This window comes from Lissotriton helveticus, chromosome 3_1 (genome assembly GCF_964261635.1).
Source record: "Lissotriton helveticus chromosome 3_1, aLisHel1.1, whole genome shotgun sequence".
Lineage (NCBI taxonomy): Eukaryota > Metazoa > Chordata > Amphibia > Caudata > Salamandridae > Lissotriton > Lissotriton helveticus.
In genome coordinates this window covers 845193987-845209253 of record NC_136061.1, presented here as the reverse complement: position 1 = coordinate 845209253, position 15267 = coordinate 845193987, and the positions used below count along the sequence as shown (strand labels likewise).

Here is a 15267-nt window from a genome sequence, read left to right as displayed (position 1 = left end):
GATCTGGCTCCTGAAGTCCTAGAGTTCGGATACCTTAACTTACCTCCAGAATGCATGAACATCATCAAGGAGGCAAGGAAGCCAACTACCAGAGCATGCTATGCTGCAAAATGGAAGCGTTTTGTCATTTACTGTACGGCTAATGACATCACCCCGCTAGATGCATCTATCCCTAACATCATTTGTTATCTGCTACATCTGTACAAGTGCAATCTGGCGTACACTTCCATTCGGATACATCTATCCGCCATCGCAGCATATCTTCAGAATAGGCAGCACCTCTCTGTCTTCAGAGTGCCGGCCATCAAAGCTTTCCTTGAAGGTCTGAAACGAGTCATTCCCCCAAGAACACCGCCAGCTCCGGTGTGGAACCTCAATGTGGTCCTCACCAGACTGATGGGACCACCATTTGAACCACTGCACTCGTGTGAACTCCAGTTCCTAACGTGGAAAGTGGCTTTCCTAATTGCTATTACGTCACTGAGGCGTGTTAGTGAGCTGCAAGCGCTCACAATCCAAGAGCCATTCATTCAGATTCATCCAAATAGGGTAGTACTACGTACTAACCCCAAATTCCTTCCGAAGGTGGTGTCACAGTTTCATCTCAACCAAACTATTGACTTACCGGCATTCTTCCAAAACCCACAAACGGTGGCGGAAAGAATGCTCCATACGTTAGACGTACGGAGGGCGTTGATGTACTACATTGACAGAACACAACACTTTAGGAAAACAAAACAACTTTTTGTTGCCTTCTCACCACAACACAAAGGCAACCCTATTTCCAAAGCAGGAATAGCCAGGTGGATTGTTAAGTGCATCCAAATATGTTATCAAAAGGCCAAGCGCACTTTAACGATACCCCCAAGGGCGCACTCCACACGCAAATTGGGGGCATCCATGGCTTTCCTAGGAAACATTCCTTTAGAGGATATTTGCAGAGCAGCCACGTGGATTACACCACATACCTTTACAAAACACTACTGTGTTGATGTACATTCCAAGCAGCAAGCTGCTGTAGGACAGGCTGTTCTCAAAACACTTTTTCAAGTTTCTGCAGCTGGCACGGGCAACCGCCGCTGATGGAGGGACTGCTATGTATTCTATGCTAAGATATGAATTTAGCAGCCCACATGCCTCGAACTGAATATGCTACTTACCAGTATGCATCTGTTCTTGGCATGTAGGGCTGCTAACATTCATATCGCCCACCCTCCTCCCCGGTGCCTGTCGCAGCTGCAGATATACTATTGTATTCAATCATTAGCATGGACATCCTTTACACTTTTCACTCCATCTTCTGCCACAATGGCGAAAAACAATCTGAGGATGGAGCCGATGCCCATGCACACTGTAGTCCAGGGGAGGAGCCACCTATCTCAGGATACTTCGAAGACTCTTCCAGGACAACAATGTGCGATCATCCGGACCCAACACTAGGCGGCGATCTAATGCTAAGATATGAATGTTAGCAGCCCTACATGCCAAGAACAGATGCATACTGGTAAGTAGCATATTCATTTTGTACTTACCCAATATTTTTTATTTTTTATTTTTTAATTCTTTTTATTGAAAAAGACATGTAAACAATCAAAGCACCACAATGCTCAAAGTGTCTGTAGAGCACATTGATACAGCAGTAATAACTCATGGCACAGTACATTACAAGTGTAGTCAAAAATCACAGATTATACAACTACAGCAGCCCCCTCATCCCCGCTCCCAGGTGGTTCACATATATCCCCATGAAAAGTGTTCCATGACCCCCATATTTGTGACCATTTCGTCGGGCAACCCCTAGAGACATAAACAGGAACTTCCGTCACCATACACCAATCCATGTCCTTGGCCCAATCGCCAATGTTGGGTGGATTCGGGGCCCTCCATAAACGTGCAATATTGCGCTTGGCTACCATGAAGCCCAGAGCCACCCAAATTCTCTTCTTAGCAATATTTGCTATTTTAATTGACTCTGGTAGTATTTGCCACTTAAACATTCCACCGCATTACCTGCCCTTCCCTTCCACCAGCTTCACTCCCTTTGGCCCAGCCTGCAGCACCTGCGCAAACAGGACGTGACAGTCACATTGAAGCTATTTTAAAATATGCTGTGTCATCTAACGTGATTGGAAAAGCGAAGGCTGCTTCACCAAACCCTCTGAAGGTGGACAGCCATTATTTACGCTTTCACACTAGAGCTGTGGCTTGTTGAATGACCAAGGTTCACAATGGAGGGTCTGCAGTTATTTATTTGTGCGGCAGTTTTATGAAGCATGAACCATCTCTAACAAGCTCGCTGTACACTTTACATGTTAAAATCGACTGGTTACAGGAAAAAAGTTGCATCAATAGTAGCCGATCTAACTACAAAACAGAATGTGACCGAGACAAAACTTACATTAAGGAAAATTAGGAAATTTTTGGGCGGGGAGAACAGCAGTAAACTATTTACAGTAAGACATTTTGTTATGAGCTATTCCAAATCTTTAAGTTCATGAAGGTCCATTCTATTATTAAATTTGCCAAAAAGCCTAACAAAAGACTTTTGTCAGACATTCCCAAAAGATCCAGTGCCCCGTGGTGCTCCTTTCACAAATATGACACCCATCACAGTTTATAAATCTTCTACTCTGAAAACTCTTTTAATGCCAACAGTCCAATTCCTGCATCTCTAGCAAAAGCTGATCAAACAGACATCTCTGCTCTCATTTGAAAGCATGCCAATGATTATCTTGAAAAAGATGTTTCCTATCAACTGTGTCAAAAGGCTCAAATCAACCCACTTCTCAGGAAGCCCAAATTAGATTGCAGGGATCTGAAAACCTCAGACCATTTTTAAAACTTGCCTGCCTTGGAAAAATATTTGTGAAAGCTGCCGCCAGACCAAAAATAAATCACAATTCCACCAATAACCTAAATAACCAATAACCAATAATAATAAATTCCTATCAGTCTGGATTCCAGTTCAAATACAGCACCAAAATGGCCACAATCCAGATAATAGAGGATTCTTGCAATAGTCTCGAGGAAAGGGATGCCTTGTGCTTCTTGCCCTCTCAGCAGTGTTCATCTTCCTAGACTACGTCGTGCGTCATATCCTGAATACCAGAGTGGAAGTAAAAAAAGAAATGTTCTGAAAGTCCTTCCTCCCTGCACAGTCTCAATTTATAAAACTGTAAACCTTTGAATCAGTCACCCATCCACTAAAAATCTGAGTTCTACATGGTTCCTTACCTCCTCCTTCCTATCTTTTCAACTCCTATATGGTTCCTCTTATCTCAGTACTTCAAGACAGAGCCATCCTCCCACACCAATATGCCGATTACACCAGGCTTTACTTTGGTGTCTTGAACCCCTCTTGAATCACTAACCTGCGAATCGTCTTGGAGAAACGCTTTAAATGGCTACATTCTATCTCTCTAACAATTAAACCAACAAAAACTGAATTAATTCTACTTTTGTCAACTAGTTATCCACCCACAGTACACAAAAATCTAAGTTCACTACATATACTAGTCGATTTCATGTTTTTTAGTCCCACACATAAAGTCTCTTGGAGTCATCATCAGCCACAATCTAAACCTGAATGACCATATCACCATATAACCAAACATGCCTTCTATGCAGCACATCTGCTCAGGGAACTTAAGCCTTCAATCTCTCTCTTAGACTTGACCACTTAGACTGAGGAAATGCAAACCTTGCTAGCCTACCTGAATTATACACTGCTCCTTTAAGAGCAATACTCCCTGCCACAGCCAGACTTGTCAGACACCAAAACGTGAACCATATGACTCCCATCCTGAAACAACTGTATTGACTTTTCCTCAAAGCACAGGTCCAATTTAAAACACATGGTTAACTCACAATTCTAAGCACAGTAGGTCTCCTTCATACTTCATGTAAAAACTTCAACCCTCAGACAGAAAGCGCAATACAAGTCATTGATCATTGAACTACTACAAGAACCAAAAAAAAGCAAACATTTAAAACAAGTCTTCTCACTCCTTGCCTAAAACGATGGAATACCATCCCTGACCTCATCAGATTAAATCCAAAGCTGCTGGCTTCTGTAGAGAAATAAAAACACTGATATTCAAATTATACTTCAACATCCTGTCTTTCAAAACTGATTCTATGGTTTGGAGTGGAGAAGTGTGGCTCAATGGTTAGAGCGGCAGACCCTGATGCAGAGGTCTAGCCCGGGACCAGGGTTCAATTCCCCGCCTCGGTGGGTCTTGGGCTCAAAATTCCACGGACCTGATCATTCTCGCCTCGGTGCCTATTCCAACCATGGAGTCCCACTCTGCAACTCTGGGCAATAGCTTGCTTAATCTCCACAACGGCCCCCACAACGCTAAGGATGCCTGGCCTCCACCTTGGGGGTGCCCAGGAGTGGACACCTCACAGGGAAAGCCAGGATGGGTTCCACAGCGGTATTCGTACAAGCGCCTTGAGACCCTTGCGGGTGAGTAGTGCGCTATACAAGTATCAATTTACATTTTTTACATTTACTTTTGTAATATGTGTATATTAAGAGTTGGTACCTTGATATGCGATGAAAATGTGTTCTATTTAAAGTGTCTGCTGCGCTAGGTCCATGCTGTATAAATACTGCTATAAAAGAAAAACATGTATACATATATATATATATATTGCGTTGGAGCAGTAGGCTCTTTTGAAAATGCTGTGGCAGGGCAATGCTCTGGGTGATGTTAATAGGGATTTCCAGACCTTTGGTGTACCTAAACAAACCTGTTCATAGTGAATCCGTGGCTGGGCAGTCTACTGGTCGATAACGTCTGGAAGGCTGTGAGAAAAGAAGGTCCATGTTATATATCAAAGTATTTGAGAGATGATTGCACAGCTGACTCATAAAAATTGGTCCAGTAAAATATAATGCTTTGTGGCGCCACACAACTTTTGAGTGTATAATGTTTGAAAAGGTACCATACAGAGTCTCACCTGTCAAAAATAGTTACTTTCCTCCAAGTGATGTCAGTAACAATAGTTTCTCTCCTCTGGTTGAAGCCACCAATAATGATCTGATGACATGCACACGCCTCATTCACAATACGTTGCATCTCTCAATGCAAGAAAGCGTTCTTCAGGGTGAACAAAATGATTTGAACAGGTATCTGAACATTAGCCTACCATTACACAACAAAAGTAGATTGCAATATGGCAGGCAAATACCTCTCCAAAGCAGCTGCAACATACCAGATAAGTCTCTTCATAAAACAAAATCATAAAATAACGCCAGGGCCTAACTATTTAATCAATTGGTTAAAGCACCACTTTGAAGAATAAGTATTCAATGACAATAGGAAAATGAAAAGACAAACCTTCATAAAGAAAACAAACGCTTGAGAAGATTCTTAGTAATATAAGTAGGAAGGTGGGAAAGAAAATCTGACCAATGAACAACCTCAGTATTGCACATATCAGCAGCACAGACACATTTCTGATATGGTTGAATTGCTGTTCCTCTGTTATGAAGCACATCTGCTCTTCTCTAAACAGACATCAGAAACCATACATTTGAAACCCTCGCTTGCTTTGCCACATTCCCCACGAGGTTCAAACCAAGGAGCAATTGAGAACATAGACAGAGGAGAACACCACACATAAGAACACAATAATGTGAAGAGATGCTGAGATCTTGCACAATTAGCATGCAATATTCGAACGATTGGGAACTCTCAGAAAATCTTCCTAAACCACAAGGAAAATTGGTCCAATCAGTCTAGTTGAAATTAAGAACCAAATTGTATCATGTGTAAAATCACTTGGATTTTTACTACACAAAAATCTCAACGTACAATCCTACATCAGTGCCTTACCTATATGGGCCCAATACTAAGAGACTGCTGATAGGTAGCAGACCCCTAATTCCTGAAGACTTCAAACAAATATCCCATTTACGAGCATTAGCGCGCTCAATTGGATTTTGGCAACCCTTCCTTGTGGAATTCCACACCCCACCTGGTTTCTCTCAGAACAGCTCTTCAGTTCTGTTTCGTTGTTTTCAGTACTTTGACTCCCATCCAATCTCTATCAAGTTTTTTCATTTATCACTTCTTATAGTAGTATACATTCTAATGTTGTTGTGCTGTTCGTCTTCTAGACTAATCTTGTGACCTCTAGTACAAGGAGTGTTTTTGCTCTGCCCCTTCTCTCATGTTTGTTCTTTTCTAGGGATGATCATTTCTCCAGTATGGGATCCTTCTTAGAATCATTCCCTCTTGTCAAAGTGGGAGTCCCGCAGTACCATAATTAAACAGTTTGGATCACTATCATAGGCTCCAGTGGTAATTAAGTCACTTAGATTGCCTATCTAGGCCCTTTAAAAAAAAAAGGACCAAACTTCAAACCTTAATCAGTCGATCGCACCCTCTACAGCACTCCCAAGAGAGACTGTTTCCCTCAGAATTTTACTGCACATCATGTGTGAAGGGGGTCTCCGAGCTCTGCTCAGTTTTCTACTTTTAGATCTCTGAAAGCTGCTTCTACTACAGTGTCGGATACAGTGAAGAAAGCCATTTTCAGACCCTGTAAGACTTGCAAAAAGAAAAGGGTACACTTTGATGACCCGCATAGGGGCTGTCTCGACTGCCTTTACCCCTTGTAAGGTAAAGGAGTGTAAAAGTTGTCACACTTTTTCCTCCAAAACCTTGAAGGACAGAGAGGGGAGGCTTTTTCTGTGACTTCAGAAGTCAAATACTCCGAAATCATCTCGGTACCACGGGACCTCTGAAGAAAGCATAAAAGGCCCTAAAAACCTCTCACCTCAGAGGATCTCTAAAAAAGGAGAAATGCAAAGTAATCTCCTCCGAGGCAGGTTCAACTAAGCCCTGTACTCCATCTGCAAGCGCTGGGGATCTTCCACGTAAATCCTCTTTTGAACAGGCACACAACTTACCTCAAAACCTCGTTCACGACTCCGTCACCATCAACAGCAATATTGTCGACGATGACAGTCTCGTCGTTAAGACCGTCGACGGCGAAAACGATTACGACTTCATCCATCGACGTCCTGATCTCTTCGATGAGAACTTCAAGGCTGATGCAGACGCAGACTCCGTTGACAACCCTGTGTTTGGGAGGTGGATCGACAACGCCAAAAGCCGCAAGTCAGTTGACTGCATTTTTCATGACCATTTCTCGATGACGACATTGTGGACTATATCGTCGGACTATAAAAATTCCCCTAAGTCAGCAGTTGGACCTGGGGGATTCGGACGATGATGGACTTTTTGGGCCAGCTCCTAACCCATCGGAGCTCCAGGTAAAATACCAGGATGAGAATAAGAACATGGAAGAATAACAATATTATGAACATTTTCATTCTTCTCAGCCAAAATCAGAGGCATTATGAGCAGCATTTTCACTATTAGGCTGATCTACAGCCGAGACGGGGGGGTTGAAGTGCCTACATAACTTTTTCAAGATTTAAAGGCAATGTTGCAGGACTATCACAAGAGGTTTCCGGAACCTCCACAGGAACAATCAGTGGTTCGACCTCAACCTGATTCTCCTACAGCCCCAAGACCCCTTCCTTCACCAATCACACCCAGGATTTCACCTGTTTCTAACATAGTGGCTCCCAATGGATGGCCTTTCATCAACAGATGACCATCAAGAGGAAGGTGAAATTCCAGACCCTCAGCCTTCCCTTGATGAATGGGACAATTATCTACCACCCTCCTCTGCCCCCCTCCAACCCCACTCCATCACCTCCACCACCACATCCTCCGGAGGACATTGGAGGCTTTCACAACGTAATGGACCTCGCTGCCACAAGGTTTACCCTACTGGTCTCAGTTAAGCAGTCCGACTGCTTTCTATATGATTTTAAGGATGTTAAACCTGGCATATTTTTCTATTTCTATTTTGGGCATTTGGTTTTAGGGCTCTGATCACTTTACTACTGCTGACCAGTGCTAAATTGTAAGTCCCTGTGTAAAATGTATTGGTGACTGGTTTATCCATGATTGACATATTTGATTTACTAGTAAGTCCTTAATAAAGTGCACCAGGTGTGCCCATGGCCTGTAAATCAAATGCTACTAGTGGGCCGGCATCACTGATTGTGCCACCCACATGAGTAGTCCTGCAAATATGTCTCAGGCCTGCCAGTGTAGTGTTTGTGTGCAGTTTCAAACTGCCATTTGGACCTGACAAGTGCACCCAATTGCCAGGTCCAAACCTTCCCTTTTACTAAATATGTCACCCCTAAGGTAGGCCCATGGCAGCCTCGTGGGCAGGGTGCAGTGTATTTGAAAGGTCGGGCGTGTATTTGAAAGGTCGGGCATGTACTGGTGTGTTTTACAGGTCTTAATAGTTTGGTACTGCTAATGTTGTTTTTCACTATTGTGGTAACTATTGCAATAACATAGGGATTACCTTGAAATATCTTTTAAGTGTAATTTCCAATTGGGAGCAGACAGAGATTTTGAGTTTAGGGGTCTCTGAATTTACAATTTCATACGTTGGTTTTTAAATTGTGTGTTTGAAAATGCCACTTTTAGAAAGCTTAACCATTCTGTACATCTGCCTGTCTGTAGAATACCCTTCTGGGTTATCTGACAGTTGGGCTATTGTACATACACTCTTGACAGTCACACAAAGGGAGCTGAGGTTTGCCTTGCATACCCTTATGGCCCATCATCAGACTGATGGGCCTTCCTGAGTTAGAGTGGTGGGAGGAGTTGTCACCGACACCTAAATAGGGCTGTGCCTGTCCTCACACAAAGCTGTCTCCACCCCCATGTAGTGTGTCTGGAGCCAGGCCAGGTAAAGGCAGGGTCTTGTGCATTACAAAGACTTTCCATTGAAGTTTGCCTACTTCAAAGGGAGAAAAGGGTATAAGTACTGAACCTCTGACACCCCAAGATCAGAACACATCTGGGCTGAGGACATTCTACCAGGAAGACGAGCTGGATGCTGTAGGAGGGACTGACACTCTGCCTGTTGCTTTGTTGTGTTTGCCTGCTGCTTCTGTCCTAGGAGTGAAAGGACTGGACTTTGCTTTCTACTTCCGACTTACAAGGTTCTCCAAAGGCTTGTGTGCTTGCCTCCTGTTAAGTTTCAGAGCCTTCAAAGACTTCACCTGCCAGTGCCTGGGCTATTCTGCTGAGAGTTCTGACTAGCCAAGTGGTGCCAAATCCAGTTCCTGTGGCCCTTGGAAGTGTAACCTGGTGATCTGAAGGAGAAAATCTTGTATTGACTCCCAGTGCCTGTTTTCTAGACTCACCGATGCAAGAGATCGACGCATCACCGCTGCCTGCACCGATGCATGGTTCCCACTTGCAGCATTGACCACGGCTTTCACCGCAGGCCCGAGCTTGCCATCGCAGTGCATCATAAGAATCTCCGTAGCGTGAATCCCGAGCACAGTGTCACCGACGTCCATGGCACCCACTCCAGTGTAGCCGCTGCTTTGCAGTTGTGAAATCAACACAGCACCTGCCGCAGTAAGGAACCTGGGGAGCATGTCTGAAAACCACTGCATCAACTCCCCTTCACAGTAAGGGACTGACGTATCCTTCCCTGCAAGTAAGTAACCAATGCATCACCACCTGCCTAACAGTAAAGAATCAACGCATCACCTCCCTTGTGTAGTAACCGAAGCATTGCATTGCGTTTCCGTTTCATCTTTGATTCTTGGCGCATCTAAGGTACTGTGTGCTAGAACAAACAAATCTATCGATTTCTATGGACTAAACTTGCTAAATCTTTTTAAAGTAATATTTAACTTGTAATAGTTGCTAATTGGAGTGATATCCTCTGCAATAAATCCGGTCCCTCTTGCAGAATGAGACAATTACAAGAGGAACGTCAAAAACAGTGGATCCAAACAGAAGGGTCTTTTGACAACCTTATAAACATCACCCGACCAATGGAGGAGACACTAGTGTGGTGGTCCCAGATCTCCAATCTCTCCAAGGGCCTGACATTTTTGACGCAAATATATGACTTCGTCATAACTACAGACTCTTCCATTGACAGCAGGGGTGTTCCTCTCCAAGACCTACAGAGATAAGATATGCAAAACCTATATGTCAGTCTTGTTCTAGAAAGCATTCCAATGCAATGTTTCTATAGCTTCGGAAATGATGAGTGTGGGAGTGCAGGGCGGATATACAGGCGAGGAGGCTGAATATATTGTGGAACAGGGGTTACTTTATTCTCAGTGGTCACAGTTTTCGGTTTAAACACAGGGTCACAAGTCTCTTCCTCTGGATGGGTCTTCTCGCTCACAGGGTGGAGGGTTGAAGATGCCAGAGTCGGTCTTCCTTCTTCAGGGGGGAGATAGAGGTGACGTGGATTTGGTGCGTCTGTTGCGCTAGCTTCACCCGGAGGCTGGCCAAGGGAGAAAAATGGAGCCTGTCAGTTTACTGGGTCACAAGTTTGAACCCGTCACCTACACCCAGTAGTGCCTAAAGAGTTTGATAAACTGTGAATGGGTGATATTTAGTCTAAAAAGAAAAGAGTTCAGTAACAGGGAAGGTCCAAAGGAATTATCGGGGTGTCAGGATTTAGGGAGATGACTGTGTGGCTAAGGACACGATAGTGGTGGCTAAGGACACGATAGTGGTGGCTAAGGACACAATAGTGGTGGTTGGATCGGTGAGCACTTTATATCAACAATTCCCTTTATGCTCCCCCTCCCTCACATTCGCCCGTGTTCCCCTCTTCCCCCACCTCTCTCAACAATCTCAACCTACTTTCCCCAGAACCGGCGTCACTCACCGGCTCCGCCGCAACTCTCCAGAGTTGCGGCCGCTCTCCAGCCTCCTCCGGTGGATACCACCACTCCTCCGTCCAGTGGTCGTCTGTCTCCTCTGCCTCCTCGCCGCTTGGGTCGCTGGCCTTACTCCCGGCGCTCTGCTCCGTGTCGAGGTTCTCAATCTCGGCGTCCTGCTCCACGCTTTGCCTCCCTTCCGTCTTCGGCTCCTCCTTCAGCTCCTCCCTCCTGCCGGTCCAAGACACCTCTTCCTGTATTGCTTTCACTTTTCTGGGTGGAACCGTAATGCTTCTGGGGTCAGCTCCTCCTCCCACTTCCGACTCCGGACCTCGCTGCGGAGAGACAGGAAAGGTGGGTGTTTCTTTTCTTCGGTTTGGATGGTGTCTGTTTTGACACTTATAGTTCCGTCTTTACGCATGGGGAATTCTGGCCGCGGTAGTCCCAGGCAATGCAGTCCCCAGAAGAGTACCCTATCACAATGAGCATACCTTGTAAGAAATTAACATAATGAGTTCTCCTCAATACTGACTGAACGGTTGTGCTTACAAAGATTTCAGCCTCAGTGTGTGCATCGTCCATGCCACATCCACGTCCTGCAACACAACTTTTGTCATGTGGTAAATGCCCATCATTGGAGAGAGATCATCACATTCTACTGGATTGTTACAGCTACAATACAGAAAACACCTTAATCGCACAAAATTGGCAGGATATGGTGGTCTTGCAGCTTAACATGCACATTTTGGATTTTTTTTAGAGATGTGTATACTTTTGCATAGTTTGTGACTGGAATGGTAACACTGGTAAAAACTCAACCTTCTTTATTGAGACGGTATTCAGGGAGATCAGAGCATTAAATCCAGCCCACATAGGAACTGGCTTTTTCTTCATCCTTCAGTCTACACTGAATAAGCAATATGATAAATTCAGTTCAGTTAAAAACTTTATTCGTCAGCATTGTGGTAGTCATGATAAATTCCATTAAATCAGCTTTGTGAACCACAGCATCAGGTAGAAGATCCATGTCCTCAGCCACTTTGAATGTTTCTGTTAGACTGGGACATGCTGATGGCTTACTGTGATTTGCCACATATTAGCAAGGCATTTAGGTTATACATTTGCAGCTTTGTTTGTTGATGCCTACAGCTGACATAGTTTGTTTTCCAGCAGCTACTTCATTGGTAGTCTTGAAAAAACACCATGGCAGTATCATTTATGTTGGATGTTCCAGACAAAGAAGAACTGTCTTCAAAATCAAAATTATTAAGAGCAGTAATTTTAAATCCTTTCCTGGTAAAGTGACTTGGAAGTGGTATCCTGTCGGATTCACAAGTTTTTAGAGCATGAGCTGCTACTAAATTCCTGCTCTGTACTAGGTCATTATAACTAGTTGATAAACCGATCCTGTTCATTGAAGTGATCTTCTCCCTACTTTTGCACCTGCTATAGATTGCATTGACAGTCATCATGTGTAGCGAAGTGTTCAGTTTGCCGTGATCTGATTCATAAAACATGATGTGGAAAAGACAGTACATTTACACAGCATAAGCCTGTTGGTTCATGGTATTATCTTCCACTTCGCTTATATCTTCAAAGCCATCATCAATTTTGTTGGCTTCTGTTCGAAACTCAAAAACTTTAGTTTGTAACAGTTTTGCTTTGGTGATATTAAAGAATAATATAAAAAAATTTATGACATCATCAGCCATTCTTGTTGACTCCCGTGATTTGTGGAGCTCCGGGGCATCACAAAATTTGTCATGCAGTCCAAACTCTAAATCTTTCAAGACGTTTCCTAAAATAGCTCCTTCAGATTTTACTGCATCCTGTGATCTTATTTTAGCATCAGGATCTTCAGGAGCCACGTTGGCTAATAACACCATAAGTGGTTCATTCTTTTTGTTTGGCTGACAAAAACGAATTCTGTCATTGTACATTCTCACCAGAAAAATCTTAATATCATTATTATGAATCAATACAGTTTTCTCGATGTTGACCATTATTTCTCTGATCTCACGGAGTGTGACCCCGTAGCCAACTCTCAAGAGTGACTTTAAAACTTCATTTGCTTTTTCAAAGAGTGCACACTTAACTGAAGGCTGGCAGTTACGTTGCTGCTGAGAGCTCATTGTACATTTATATATTCAACTGCATGCTCGTATGCAGTTCTGGTAGGCATACAAATCCGCTGCAAATACATTCACCTCGCTGTTTAGATCAGCTAATCGGCTGAAAACTTAATCTTGGAAGAACCTAGCTGCATATAAAAACATGTTTACCCTTTGTGACTCATATATTCTGTACTTTGTTCATCATCAATACCTTTAGCCCTTGTTTTTGCTAAACCACAGATAACTCATTTAAGATCCTCTGCTTTCTGATCGGTTGTTGGAGGTGGACAAGGGGTAGCCATTCATCTTGTAAGTGGATCTGCTGGATTATCATCACTTTCTCAGAAGATTCAGATTCTCCTTGTGATTTACTGGTTTCTGCTATTTTATGGCAACATTTTCCAGGCTTTTTTCCATTGTATACTACTTGTAGCACTTGTTGTTACAATGATAAAATAATCTTAAAATGAATTACCAATATGATGGTTAAAACACATCATTATAGAGCCGCCATTTTGGAAAATGGTGGAAGGGTTGCTCTGAGGAGTTATATTATGTTTCTATAAGACTACTTGATCCCCAAAACCTTTGTTTTGACACCAAAATGAAGTGTATAGGTCACATGGTTCCTGAAATATTACATCACTGCAGCACAGCCACCATTTTTTTAAATATTGTCCAGAAAAATTTGGCCTGGATTAGCAGTGTCTACCCAAGCTAAATTACTTCTTTGATACAAAAACACAAATCAGAAATAAGAATAATTGGACAACAATAGTTTTATGGATGTATATCATGTGGGCAGGACTATGGGTCTTAATTGCTATAAACTTTGCCCCTATTACTACCCAAAGGTGTGCCTGATGATGGCAGGTTGTTTCCATGTCTTTATTATTTAAAAAAATAAAACCATATGATTTCATCCCCTATCTCTGTATCTGTCTAAGGAGCATAGGTCCTTCTCGTGATGGGGGCTATGTTGAAATCTCCTGCCCACGGGATTTTTCCTCACACTTTAATTACAATAGGTCCAAGTTTATGGATGTGGGTCTCTTGATTATTATTCATAGCATATGAGGCCACTAATGTCATCTCTTCTGATAGAGGGCTTCTAGTTGCAGATTCCTCACCTTAGAGTATTCCTCAGGCATCAGACTTGAACCGGAAAATCTTGAGCAGTACTTCTGCACACCAGTAGAGTTTATTTTTTCCGCACCAACAGCGCGGCTCTGGAGACCGACCTCTGTTATTTTTTTTTTGCAGTTTTTCAAACTTTTGGTAACTCTTTTTAGGTCTCGCTGCTGTGTTTAGGATTAGGGGTGGGCAGAGAACTCCGCTTCGCCAGCAGTGCGGACTTAGCCAGCCACCCCTACTCCCCAGCCAGGTCCCAACTTCTGAAAGCAGCCAGCCCGGGGAGAGACCTCCCTGGGACCTGATGGACCCCCGTCCCCAATGCCCGGATCCTTCGATAGCTTGCAGGACCGGGGAGCTTCCGCACCCCGGGGCCCGCCGGACAAAGCTCGGGCCTGGTCCCAGCTTCCGAACGCTAGCCAGGCCGGGGAGAGCCTCCCGGGCCCAGGTGGGCCCTCGTCCCCAGGGCCAGGACCCTCGGCTGACTTGTAGGACAGGGGGCTCCTACACCCCGGGGCCCGCCAGACGGAGCACGAGCCCCGGGCCCGGTCCCAGATTCTGAACCCTAGCCAGGCCAGGGAGAGCCTCCCGGGCCCCAGTGGACCCACGTCCCCAGCGGCTGGACCCTCCACTGGCTTGCAGGATGGGGAGCTACCACACCCTGGGGCCTGATGGACGGAGCTCGAGCCCCTGGCCCGGTCCCAAGCTCCTGAGCCCTAGCCAGACCGGGGAGAGCCTCCCCAGGCACCCGTGGACCCCCGTCCCCAGCGCCCGGACCCTCGGCTGGAACCAAGGAGGGTTAAGCCCAGGACACGTCCTGTCCCCGACGGCCTGCCTGGAGAGCCCATTTTCCTCGACTATTAAGCCCCTCACAGAACCCTGGGAAAGGACAAAAGTAGGAGTTAGCCCGGTTGGCCAGCCATCTGGTCACTCGGCCCGCATGGCCATCTGGTCACCCGGCCCGCAGGGCCATCTGGTCACCTGGACCCGCAGAGCCATCTGGTCACGCAGCCAGGCGACCAGATGGCCGGGAACGACCCAGCGCCCAGATGGCCTCGGAGGGTGCTGTACTCAGTTGCCCTTGCTGTCCGATGATGGCGAGGGTGGCACCCGTCCCCGCACCCCGGTGGGGCAGGGACAGGAGGGGGAGCACGTGGTGGAGGTGGCCTCCCACAGGCCCACGTTACCCCCTCCGTGTCCCTCCCTGGCGGTAGAGGGACCCCCCCCCCCCCGAGTGTGGTGGAGGAGGGCATCCGCAGGCACCCACCCACGGAG

General features: G+C 45.1%; 1 protein-coding gene across 4 annotated transcripts in view; it reads left to right on the top strand.

Moving 5' to 3' along the window:
• The window catches only part of KIAA0319L (KIAA0319 like), a 907721-nt gene that overhangs the window by 359475 nt on the left and 532979 nt on the right, over positions 1-15267 (top strand). The window lies entirely within an intron of this gene.